This window comes from Panulirus ornatus, chromosome 33 (genome assembly GCF_036320965.1).
Source record: "Panulirus ornatus isolate Po-2019 chromosome 33, ASM3632096v1, whole genome shotgun sequence".
NCBI classification, from domain to species: Eukaryota; Metazoa; Arthropoda; class Malacostraca; order Decapoda; family Palinuridae; genus Panulirus; species Panulirus ornatus.
In genome coordinates, this window is record NC_092256.1 from 18,649,537 (window position 1) to 18,663,808 (window position 14,272).

Below are 14,272 nucleotides of genomic sequence, written 5' to 3' on the forward strand. Positions count from 1 at the left end.
ATATCAGATGAATGTAGTATGGCCTTGGTTATAATGGCATTATCTTAAAATTGGTTAGATTTCATACCAGTCCATCTCGTCAATTTTTTTTCTCGTAATATTACATGCCACCTTTGTGACAGGTTAAGTGGTAGTAGTTGAAACCATTCAGAAAAATGCATTTGCCCATATTCTAACCCGTCAGTATTATCATAAAATTATGATGTAATCTTTAGGTCATCAGTCCAACTATGGAAAAAAAAAAGAATACAGGAATACAGTCCTCGGACCGTTAGGTTTATGAGTTACATCCTGTAACAAAGTAGATGTTTTCGGAAATGGATCCTAAAGAGATTTTTGAGGTTCGTGTTCATTCATTTCTTTGTAATGTGAAATTGCTTAGCATACACATCTTATCTGTAGATAATCAAATAACCCAGAAAACAAACCAGCCTACGTGTGGTTTGTATATGAATTATTTGGTTAACATATTGTAAACATATTGCAGAATCCGACTCTGTGATATCTAGCTGTTGATGATCGTTCATTCGAGCACCATAGACACATCACTTGGATAATTCGTTAGCAGTTATATCACTTGGATAATTATTTAGCAGTTATATCACTTGGATAATTAGTTAGCAGTTATATCACTTGGATAATTAGTTAGCAGTTATATCACTTGGAAAATTAGTTAGCAGTTATACGGTGGAATACTGAGATATGCCATATAGTAGGAATTGTGAAATCTTCATTTTGACATTTGCTATTATATTTGTGAGAGCTCATAGTCATCACTTAGCAACAGTTTGTGACGGTCATGTTATCTCATTCCTTGCGTAATATATTGAAGTCCAGATAGAAAAAAAATGACATCTTTATCAGCGACTGTTGAATTACTAGATAACTTATCCCCATGTCTTTGTATTCTGTATGTTCTCGTCTGATTTTGCTAAAAGATGTGGCCTGGTTATTTGTGTGTTTAGGGGTTTTTCTCTATCCTCCGCAGTCTTGCACAATTTCGCCATGTCTTCACTCTAAAATCCTTCTCGTCTCTCTTACGTACACTTATTTACTCTCTCCTTTCTCTCCTCTCGCTTGGATCTCTGTACCATTCTCTTCGTCAGGCTCATCAAACACTCCCATTCCTTCCGTCTGTTTCTTAGCCCTGGATACCAGCTCCACACTGGCGTTACAGGAAGAAGAGAGTGTTTGGCAATGTTGTCTTAAGATCTCTTGGTGATACAACTGACATTCCTTATCCATTAAGCCAATACACCTGGTCAGGAGGGAGGATATACGAGTAATCCGTGTTCCGTGGCACGTACCAAATTTTTATCAATTTTGTCGAATGATTTCTATTTGAAGTGAAGTGATTGAGGTAGTGGCTATAACATAATCTATGGTACAAAACTAGGTTCAAATTACTTCGAGTAATATTCTTGTTTCAAAAGTAATTCCTAAGAACTATCCAGACACTGTAAGCAAGTAGAGGAATAAGGATACCTCTTTATGCATCCTTTTCGTATCCCAAATTGATTCTTATGGACTCTTGACGTAGTAATCTTACCTCGCCCTTCGAAAATTCTTGAGTTTACGGTACACTAAATGTGAAACTAATAGTAATTCGTCGCTCAGTGAGAGAGTAGATGACGAGCAGGTAGATTGGAACAGTTCATACATGACAGATGTGAAGTTAACGAGTTCTAAAATCATTTACTGATAGGCATCTCTTGGATTCCTTTTACGGAGGTCCTGGCGCGTAGGAAGCTTGTACTCTTGAGGCGCACGGAAATGATAAGACTGTCCCTTGTAACGAGAATTCCTTTGACGAGACTGTATTCCTAGCCTTCCATTGATCAACGATGAACCTTACTTTCAACGTACACACACACACACACACACACACACACACACACACACACACACACACACACACACGCGCGCGCGCGCGCGCAGGCACTTAAAAGAGGTCGCTACGCATGGTCACTTTTATCACAGATTCGCTGAACTTTTGCTTTTCAATTCCAACAGCGTCTGTGAGGTGATGTAGGAAGCTTGGTAAACGTAATCTCTTTCGTTTGATTGTGAGCAATGATGCGTTTCAACAATAGTGAAGTCTTGTAATCACTTTTGTTATCATTTATCGCATTCTCGTCATTTATTTCTGTCGTAAATTACGTGTTTTTTTTTTCTTTCTTTCCTTTACATCGAACATTTTGAGTTCACAGTTCACCTCCTCATACCTACTTTATGTCGAATGGACTCGAAAATGCCATACTTTAAATACCACAAGTTTTGTTCACCTGCTGAGAAGTCATTTCAAAACCCTCGTCACATTTCTTCACTTCGATCTGGTCTCGGTCACGGCCAACGGGCAAAATTTTCCAGCCTTTTTTTTCCCCACCACAACAACTTTCGTAGAAATTTGTCTTCAGCCGTCAACCACCTTGAGCCACCCTCACGGAAAGGCGCACATAAGGCCCAGACGACCGTTGAATTATAAAGGGAATTTCAACTTCATGTGTATCTTAGTTCCTCACAGAGTCTGTACATCCATCGGGTTATAATAGGACTTTCGTCCTACTGTGACTTAAAGTCTTGTTGGGCGGCTGTACAGTAAGTCCATTTGCCTTGAGATGTGATGGTATTTTCTTCCTAATGGGGATCAATCATACAGACATAATGCCACACTGACCTAACCCGTCATGGATTATATTACCGCGTCCAGCGAGGGTTTAACAGATGGCACATACATCAAAGAAATAGATTCGCAAACATTATGGTACTCTTGTGCAAAAAAGACATCAAGATAAGGTGCTGCCATATAAGGGTGATGTATATTTCATTCGGATGCTGACGGTTTATTGTATATATATACATTTACGCTGGGAACAGACCCATTTATTTGTCTTCTTGTGTGATCCTGATATATTCCCCCAACACAGCTTAGTCTATCCTGTGGAAGGTGTCAACCTTAGGTTAGGGTTGGGTTAGGTTAGATTAGGTTAGGATAAACACTTTAAAATACGGTTATACGGATCGAGTTGGTACACAGTTTGCAAGTAAGCCTACCCTTCGCATCCAGCTGGGAAGCGCTTTTATAAACAAGTTTATTTCGTAACGCACCTGGCCTACAGTGTGACTTCTGCAATCCTCATACCTGGCTCGCGGAAAGAAGCCAGGTATCAGAATGGAATCCTCATACCTGGCTCTCAGATAGAAGCCAGGTATCAGAATGGAATCCTCATACCTGGCTCGCGGAAAGAAGCCAGGTATCAGAATGGAATCCTCATACCTGGCTCTCAGATAGAAGCCAGGTATCAGACACACGACACATGCATCACTCATGGATGGTATTACACCATTCAGACTGCCTATGTACACCATATCGCCTACATGTTTGATCCGTCTCTTGTTATCTCCATCATTTAGTGTTACTAACAGAGCTTCACGCTGTGTTTGGGGCCACGTACATGGTGACCTTCCAAACGTTCACTCGTCGGAGAGAGAACCATGTTATTTCGAAGCATTGTTATCATCTTCGAGGCCTCAGTCATTCCAAGCACCACGAGTTCCTCACCATACTCGTTCCTAAGCTGAGAGTGTCGGTAATATCGGTCACCTTTATAAAGCTGGTATGATTTGAGAGATGTGTCACTGATAACACTGCCAGTGGGTAAACGAATTCTCGTGAAAGTCGTCTGAAAGTAGTTGTTAATTGATTGGGAAATGTGGCATAACAGAAAAAGATATACTGGATCTTGACTTGTAGATGTTGGAACAAAAACTCCTACTGACATAACACTTTGCACTGTATCGCTGTGCATTTTCTTTATTTTGAATTTATTGTAATGATTATCATCGTCTATAACACACACACACACACACACACACACTGTATAAGTGGACAGTCCACCTGCTATTTTCTTCCCTCGAATACATTTTCTACTTTTTTAAAGATTCTTCCAGTTCGTCCATCTTCCTTATCTTCCACTTTACCCTTGGGATAAATGTTTTTACCTTTAACTAATACGAGACAGCAACTCCAACATTTTTGTTGAGTTAATCGAATGAAAGGTCAGGGGGGACATGGCAGAACACTATAACAGTAGTAACCTGAGGAACCAAATTGTTCTCATTATTCGATATATGAACACTTGTTGTTTGAGATTAAACCTGCCTACAACTCCGGAGGTGCGGGGCCCTATGCTCTAGGTTGGCCTGTCGGTGATGAGGGACCTAAGCACTGGGCCTAGGGAGCTGGTCTTCTTATCCCACCTAGCCTCCACGAGAGCCAGGCTCCCTCTGGTATATGAACACTTGTGCGATTACCCTCATAAATAAGATTTCTTCTTTCCCTTCCTTGCGCAGAGTTCTTTAAAGCAAAACTCGTTCCTTGATCTTTCCTTGACCTTCTCTTTTCTTCCAGTCTTTTTTGTATTATCTAATCTGTTTTCCTTCACGTCATCCTGTATCTGAATGTTACACAATAGCAATGCTGTCGGTTGTTGACCCGCATGACACTTGAATGGCAAACGCGTGGAAAGACCTGTTCGGCCACATTAATCCAATAACAGGTTTTTGGTCTACATCTCATGTGTGTGTTTCTCTTCCCCCGGTAATAGAGCGTTGATGTACCCTTTAAAATACTGTCCATCCTGTTAGGGGCCTGGGTACGCTCGACGAAGATATGAAAGATGCCTCAAGCCAAGCTACCCAGCGAGCCACAGATGCCTCAAGCCTAGCTCCCCAGCGAGCCACAGATGCCTCAAGCCTAGCTACCCAGCGAACCATAGATGCCGTCAACGTAGTATAGTCATACCTGATATGCGTTGTACCGAAACATTTAAGAGTTTTTTCGTCGTATCCTAATCTATCCAACCTCGTTCCACCATTGGAATAGTAATCCTTGTCATAGCTTTTATCTAAAGACTTCTCATAGCACTAGGATGCGTGGAATACCGTTGCTGAATCTTACCCAAATTGCTCTGAAATCTCGTTAGTTTGACTGACGACTACACTTTATAGCTCTGTGATATCGCAAAAGTTCCCAGACTTAATTGGACTAATGCCTCGAAATGCTTCCTTTGGATTTTACTGATACTCTTGAACTTTCTTTGAAAAGGGGAGAGTGTGTTTGTTTTGCGAAGATGGAGGAATGGATAGCAAGGTGATGGGCATAGCTGATAGAGATAAAGATTAGGTAAAATGTTAGGAGAGAGGGAGAACAGGAGTTTGCTGGTGGGGCGATGCCCTTTGGAAGGAACACTCCAACCTTGTCTGATGGTTTTTTGGGGGAATGAAGTACAGGTACACACAGTGTAGCAGGATGAACGGAGAGTACTTATAGTAGTATGGTTGCCCGAGAATTTGATTGCAAAGCAGAGAGCGTATGATTAAAGTGATATGAGATATGGTATAGAGATGCGACATTGGAAATGGCCAAATATTTAAGGATGGAGTTGTAAAAAGTATGAACGTGGAAAATTTGTCGGAAGATTACCGAATGGAATGGACAAGAAGTAGATGAGATGAGGAAGGGGGCAGACGGAGGAGGAGTTGGGGTGAATGATAGGAAGGGAGGATTTGGGTAACTAGGTTTGGTGTGTGTGTGTGTGTGTGTGTGTGTGTGTGTGTGTGTGTGTGTGTGTTCAGGATAGGATATTGTCCCGTGAAGGTTTAGGCAATGACACCCTGCATCCTGGCTTTAGTAAGCATCAGTTACATTTTGGTTAGGTTTTGTGTTAGAAAAAAAAAAAAACAGAAACAGAACAGTCCTGTCCTGATCAACTGCATAGAGAAAATGATGATGAACCAAAATTAGTTCGCATCCTCTCGTCCGTCCAGCTGATGGAAGCACATTGCAACGCTGAACAGGTTGATGACACTAAATAGTGCAACATTCCCTGGCAGTCTTATCTCCCGGGAGCAAATGGAGACACATTGATTGGAGACCTTATTTCCTGGATCGTTTCTGTAAGCATCTCATTATACGTTGAGCATTTACGCATTTTTGTCTTCAGATACGTGAATTTCTTGCAATAAGTTAACGTATTTCTCAAGACTTTCCTTCTCTCTTTATGATAAGTATTGTTCACTAGGCCAAGCGTACAAGGGACAAATTGGCAGCCTCACTCACTGTAAGCTAAGGCCACGCGTGCCCCGAGACCTCCCCCTACTCGAGAGAAAGTATGACAGAACATAAATAGTCTCTTAAGACGTCACACTTGGCTGAGACCCCGCTGTGGTCAGCACAAGGGATAAAGAATGACCTTGCCCAAACCTCGTAGTCATTTCACTCGCTTTGTGCCTCCATTTTGCGGGCTTTCGCGCTATATTAACCACACCCTCTCTTCCCCCAACGTTTTTGCAAGTCTCCCAAAAGTTCATGCACCTTGACCGAGGCAAAACCTCGTCCCTGCCGAGCGTCCAGACGGGGATCCGAACTTGTCTTAAGGTCGCCAGGCCGAGGTTACGTGTGTCGTAATCCTGTTTAGTCACCTGGATATAAATGAAACTAGATCACGTACATTATATATATATATATATATATATATATATATATATATATATATATATATATATATATATATATATATGTTTTTGTTTTCTTTCTTTTTCATTCGCCATTTCCCGCGTTAGCGAGGTAGCGTTAAGAACAGAGGACTGAGCCTTTGAGGGAATATCCTCACTTGACCCCCTTCTCTGTTCCTTCTTCTGAAAAATTAAAAACGAGAGGGTAGGATTTCCAGCCCTCCCGCTCCCTCCTCCACTTCTAGTCGCCTTCTACGACGCGTAGGGAATACATGGGAAGTATTCTTTATTCCCTATCCCCAGGGATAATACATATATATATATATATATATATATATATATATATATATATATATATATATATATATATATATATATATATGTGTGTGTGTGTGTGTAATGTTCGCCTTTCCCCTAGGCGAGATAATGCCGGTAACAGACGAACAATTGCCTCCTAAGTTTATATCTGCTCTTTAGCCGTCATGTATAATGAGCCGAAACCAGACTCCAGCACCCACAACCTGGCTCGGCATACCGTTCCGTGGTTTCTTCTGACCACTTCGTGTTCCGTTCCGTGGTTTCCCCTGACCACTTTCGTGTTCCGTTCCGTGGTTTCTCCTGACCACCTCGTGTTCCCTGGTTCAGATTATCCGCAGCACGTTACTCATAGAATACTACCATCTATCCGATTCCTTGGAGTCCATGCATGCCTCTTATGTTAATGTTCAGGCCACGGTACCTCAAAGCCACCCCCTTCCCTCCCCTCCTTTTTTTCTTTACATTCAGTCCTCTCGTCTTTTCGGTCAACCCTTCCTATGCTCCCGTCACTTGTGACATGTGTTGTGCAGCCTTTTTAGTCCATCTCTCTTCACTCATCCTCTCCGAATGTCTAATCATTTCAGTACACCCATCGCCAGCCTCTCTCTCTCTCTCTCTCTCTCTCTCTCTCTCTCTCTCTCTCTCTCTCTCTCTCTCTCTCAGTCATATGTTTCTCATGCACTGTCATTGCTTCCACAATCAACCCTTTACATAAAACTTGTTGTTCTCGGGGGAATCATTTACAAGGAGTCCACCCACTTCCTTTTTTTTTTTTTTTTTTGCATTCAAGGCTCAAGATTCGTAGCCGTACATGTACTTATCTGCAGAGATGAAAAGAAAATGATTCGTAATTTAGCTCCATTTGAATATCACATAAAAGGAAAATGGAACACATAACCCAGGGTGCCTGAATAAAAGCAAAGTATTGTATATCAAGAAATGACAGTGTTATCGCTCAGGTGTATCTAGGGATGAATATAAAGTATCAAGAGGTTCACTGTATAGGAACGAGTAGCCACTAAATAGGCCTTGTATAAGGGGTCTCTTGGTGAGGGATGCTATATCCCTCGTCACCGACGACCAAAACAGAAGATAAATTCCAGAAGATAGAATCAAGTATCTTTACAACTGGTTGCATCCTGTGATTATCGAAGAAGCGTTCGGCAGCTGTTTCAAAGGGATGTAACAGTAATCGCATTATAGACTGAAGTGAACAGAAAATTAAGGATGTGTTGGTAAATCATTTATACTTTGTGTTGTATATTTCGAATGATGTAACAGGATAACATGTAAAGTATATAATAAGCTGTGATGAGAACTGAGCTGTTGCTAATTATATAATACTTTGAATGGTGCATTTCGAATCATGATGTAAATAATACTGATGATAACATCTCAGCTTTACTAAGATATTATACTCCAGTTCTCGCTCAGAATCTAACAACGATCTTCATGTTACAAACACATTTTGCAATTGGGACGGAGGAAACAGGCAAGATGTATTTGACTGCCAGATTAAATGTGCCTACAAACTCCCAGAAATTCATGATTAGGATAATCCTCGGACTTCGGACGGTGGTCAAAGAATTACTTAAGGTCCTGGTGTACGTATGTCGCTGTGTCACTTCTGTCGTATTGTCTATGGCCAGTGACCCAGAACCCCCATACTAATCATATTGGTTATGCGCCACCAAGACGGCGCGGGTGACTGGCGTTGGATTTTATGAAACACAAGTGTCATGTCTCCGCTCGGACGGAACCCTTAAAGAAGTACGTCGAACGTGGGGGGGTTCGAAAGCGCGAGATGGCTTGGAACACGCACACTCGCTGGGACCAATCGGCAGAGGGAGTAATACCAGTAAGTTCATCTCACTGGGACTTTGCCTGCACTGCTAATTTTCAATTTTAACTCATTGGCGAAAGAAAAAAAAAATAGATTTAAAAATCTGAAAATTTGAAAATCTCAACCTGATGTGCCTCAAAGAAGATGTAAAGTTAACGATTTTTTTTTCTTTTTAAACGGCCATGTATAGCAACGCACTTGTAAGAATTCAAACCGTTGATGTATAATTGTTGACGTTATAATCTTGTAAGGAATAAATTGTCCTTTATTTGTAATCTGAAATATCGTATCCAGTGATGTTTTAGAATGGTACCGTATTACGTAAGCCGCATAACTTTTTTTTAAGGCGAAATGCATTACTGTTACGTATGCAGACCAGTTATAGATATTAGTGGTTTACACGAGACCCAATAGTGGCCAAGGTTCGTATTTCGATATTTGTGGTAGGGCAGTAGTAGCTTGAAGATCGTATGATGGGGTATGGATAGCGTGGAATACTCCTAAGGATGAACTCGATACAATCTCCTACAATTTCATGTAACTAGATTGATCTTGCGGAAATGTCTATAATCACTGGATCAAAACAGCTACTGCTGCCTCAACATCATAAAAAAAGCAATAAAAAAAATATTCTTTACATCTCTTATATCTTAAGTCTATTAAGGTCAAATTCTGTTCTACTTTACCAGAGTATCAGACATACGTTGAAATATATCTGCTACCATCAGGCCAGATAACAGAATATATATATATATATATATATATATATATATATATATATATATATATATATATATATATATATATATATATATTTCTGTTTGTGGATCAGATTCTTACTTTTTACTCTGGTGTTTCCGGGCGATGCCGTCCTTGAGACGACCCACAGTGAACTTTAGTGTGTGTTTTTTGAAGGCACCGCATCCGGTATTTGAATGAAACTGTCAAAACTCCTTTGAAATATGGGCTAATATTTTTCTTTCTAAAGATGAATTGTCGAGTTACAGAATGCCTTTAAAAGATCTAATATTTTTCACTCATTTTGCCTCTGTTTATTATTGGGTTAGTAAAGCCTTTTTTGATGGGTTTTAATGTCTTTATTTTCCATCTTACTAAACCTTAAATGCCAGTACAAAATATCGACCTACTTCCTGCTCATTTATCCTCTGCTCAACTCTGTTGGGAGTTGGACGTACAACGGGCACGTTGCCTCAACCGTGTACAACCAGTAGTTAAAATGACTGTGCACCTGAGTCTGTTATGAATTCAGATCGCGAATATGTACCGCAGTTACGTGCGCGCGCGCACACACACACACACACACACACACACACACACACACACACACACACACACGGAATTTTATAAGTGAATTGAGCAGAATGCTTTGTATAATGTTACTAGAACATGGTCATTGCGATTTCTGAACATATCTCAGAAAATCCAACCCTTTATATGGTCACTCTTTTCATTGACGTTTCTTCGATACACCTCCCCAGCTGAGGAAGAACTGTCAGATCTCAGCAGAGCTCAGAAAATAAAAAGATGCCACTCCCAAGTTGGTCGTTAATCGTTCCTCTGGACTGACAGGTTAAGTGGCTTGGACAACCATTTTTGATCTGTCAGTGCCAAGCCTAGAAGATGAACCTGGCTAGGGTGAATCTACCGACGAAAAGAGCATAGACATGACTGATAATAGACTACTAAGAATCTGAAAATGACCTACGCAAGGAGATCGGCCAGGCTAAGTATAGCCTTGCATCATAGCCTATGTTCGTAGGTCTTGATAAGACCTTTTATTTTCGAAGTATTGATAGTTATATCTTCGGTCGTGGGACCAAGTGATTTAGCCCAATAACTTCATCTCGAATTGCAGACATGGTATAACACAGAGCTTGGTAGAATCAACAGAGATAACGTGTGTGATACGTCTCCAACGTGAGTAGGAGAAATTCGGCCCCACTCATTCAAGGCGTGTTGGATTTCTTCTCGCTCCGCTAAATATAGGAGTCATTTCGCCACTTGTTCTGACACCAGGTCTTCACATTCTTTTGAAGGCGAGTTGTTCAGCCTTACTCACCTCGACCTCGCCTGGCCCCTCCAGGGCAAGTCATGACCGGTTCTAGATATATCACGGCCAAGAAGTGGGTGTGTCTTTGCCCTCCGTGGGCACTGCTGCTTGGCCGGCCTTAAGGTACGTCTTGGCCAAGTTTGGTACTACTATTATTGGTCCCCCTCCCCCGCAAATCGGTTTCAGCTGGTTCTGGACGTCTTTCAAAGGCTAGTCCTGTTCATCGAAGCCAGTTCGTTTACGTTGATCGACCATCGATGCTAAAGATCACGTGATCAAACGTTTATTTTGCTTTTAATATTTCCTATTTCTTTTAAGGTTGTTTGATGCACCACACTCTTATTGTTTGGAATGATTACTGTCCACCTTTCCCATGAGGGAAGAAATCCTCTGTAAATCGAACGTAACTCTTAGTTATCCCATGTTTATGAAACCTCATAAAATTTACCTTCAAGCTGATGAAACCAATGTATGGTAATTTGACACAACAGAGTCCCACAATGTCATCAAACTTTGTCGTCTGAACCGCCACCTGGGTGCGTTGTAATACTGTTTTTACACTTCTTGAAACATGTATATTTGGAGAGGCACTCGCGTAAGTTTTGGAGACTGACTATAAACTTCAGATGGAATCACTGGGTTTATGAGGGAAGGTAAGGTGGGTCAACAACTAACTGACAATGGACGCTTCGTGGGCCTAGTGTTTGGCACTCCTTGGATGGGCGTAACGTAACTGAAAGTAACTCGGTGAGAATTTAGAATAGTACACCCGAGGAATCAAGCTGAATGTGTTGAGATTAGATGGTTTTTATCGGCCTGAATGATAATCCCACTAACGTATTGTACCTTTCGCTTCATGTTGAGTCGTTGGTGCTAGATTCGTTAGGTCTGAGAGAGAGAGAGAGAGAGAGAGAGAGAGAGAGAGAGAGAGAGAGAGAGAGAGAGAGAGCATACTTTTCATGCGGAAAGTTTATGAATGCCGTACCGAAAGAGAAGTCATTGTTCGAAAGGGATCGTGTCGTATGAATTCGGACTTAAAACTCCTTCAGATGACTTATGAAAGCTCGACTGACTAATTTGAGGAATTTAATCGTACTGTTGTAGTTATAGATTTTTAAGACAGGCTGCAGATTGATGCGAGACTCAATGACCATCGCTACTTTGTAAGACTGATTTTGGGTACTCTGTCCTCACTTCACTTTTCGGAACCAGACACTTGGGTGATGATTTTGGGTACTCTGTCCTCACTTCACTTTTCGAAACCAGACAATTGGGTGATGATTTTGGGTACTCTGTCCTCACTTCACTTTTCGAAACCAGACACTTGGGTAATGATTTTGGGTACTCTGTCCTCACTTCACTTTTCGGAACCAGACACTTGGGTGATGATTTTGGGTACTCTGTCCTCACTTCACTTTTCGAAACCAGACACTTGGGTGATGAGTCAGTGAAGCCCAGTTTCCGAACGTGACACGCTCCGAGTCAACCTTTTAAGTCGGGGAGTTTTTTAAGTGGTGCAAGAGACGGTGAGACGGAGTGAAGCTTACCCTTGAGGAACAAAGCTCGTCAGACGAGGAGTATTTCCGTGTGTGGCCACCGTCACCCATGCGTGGTCAGCAGTCGCTACGATAAAGTACGTTGTCGTAACATTCCTGCTATTTTACCGGGTCTCCCTCACTCTGGTGTTTCCCCTCCGCCCCGAAATTCTCCCATAGTTCCTTCCCGTCCTTGATGCGGTCATCCTCCACCACCACCTCCCTCACCTCCCCCTTCGTCTTCCGCAGACTCGTTCCACTCAGCGTGTAAAGTGTCCACCTTTTGACGCTGTTAGGTTCCCTCTTGACGCTGTTAGGTTCCCTTTTAGCGCTGTTAGATTCCCTTTTGACGCCGTTAGGTTCTCTTTTGACGCCGTTAGGTTCCCTTTTGACGCCGTTAGGTTCTCTTTTGACGCCGTTAGGTTCCCTTTTGACGCTGTTAGGTTCCCTTTTCACGCTGTTAGGTTCCCTTTTGACGCTGTTAGGTTCCCTTTTGACGCTGTTAGATTTCCTTTTGACGCTGTTAGATTCCCTTTTGGCGCTGTTAGGTTCCCTTTTGACGCTGTTAGGTTTAATAGCGCAGTCAAGTTATTCATACGTGGGTCACAAAGTTTCGATTGCAGGTGGGAATTTTCGACTACTGATGGCACATCTATGTACCTTTGAGTGTTCTCCCATACGTCATATACATCATATGTTAAGAGTTTTCCCCCCTGGTATCGATGGATGGCATCATAGAATGATATAGCAGTGGTGGAAGGAGGCGATCTCTAGCTGGTGCCAGACTGTGTTGGATCCAGTGGCGAGTGCATCGTGAGGAGGAGGAGGAGGAGGAGACGACTTCCCTGCCATAGAGATCCGGTCATCTGAAGCAGCCATCAGCCTGGGTGAACGAGTCCACAGGATGAAGATGTTGAGGAATGACGTGGGAGTGATGTAACCTTCCAGAGGAGCTGGTAGAGGAAGTATGATGTTAATGTCTGGGATTTAGTTAATAATTGAATGTTAGACCTCAGTAATGTTCATCGAGATTCGTGGGAATATCAAAGTTCGGTGTACAGGAAGCAACAGATGAAGGACATGATATCACCCTGGACATTCTAGGAGATCTTTGGTCTACAAATGATAGAAAAAATATTCTATTTTTACCAGGACATTCAGCAAGCTTCATATATCACGCAATCACTTCGTAAGGATCTAGATGTTTTCGAAGCACTTGATATGGACATTTCAATAACTGCCAGGGTTCGCTTGTTGTGCCATATCTAGATAAGCTGTGCCGGAGTTTAACCCGAGTTAAAACTCAGGGTTTTGTTCATGAATGTGGGACTGTAGTGGGCTTGTAACTTTTCAGTCATCGGTCTCTGATATGATTGTCAGCTAAACATTGTATGTCGTATTCAAAGCAATTTTTCATGTTGTTAGTTTTTTTGTGTGTGCAACTTTGTTGTCTTGCATTATCTTTCTCGCGCTCCCTTTTTAACTCTTACTTCCTTGACATCCCACTCGAGTATTTTCCCATCTTTCCTCTGCTGATCTTCCTTTACCTTTATCATTCACCTTCTCTGTCTTTCTTCATCCCTCTTGTGTTTTCTCTTCCATCTCTCTCTCTCTCTCTCTCTCTCTCTCTCTCTCTCTCTCTCTCTCTCTCTCTCTCTCTCTCTCTCTCTCTCTCTCTCTCTCTCTCTCTTCTCCCTATCTTTTATTTTCATTTGCACTCTCCCTCCCCGTCCTTCCGTCTCACTCCCAGCAAGTCCGTCTCCACCACACTCATACGACTCCACCAGGCCATTCTCAAGTGAGTTCTGTATGCCAGGTCGCCTTGCAGGCGGGGCTTAGCATATGACAGCACAGAGATTACGTGTACACACACACACACACACACACACACACACACACACACACACCCATATAATGACCTTCCCACACATAACTTATCACAGAGTTCTGGTCTCTGTTGATGATGGAAACGCGACATGACAAGATGGG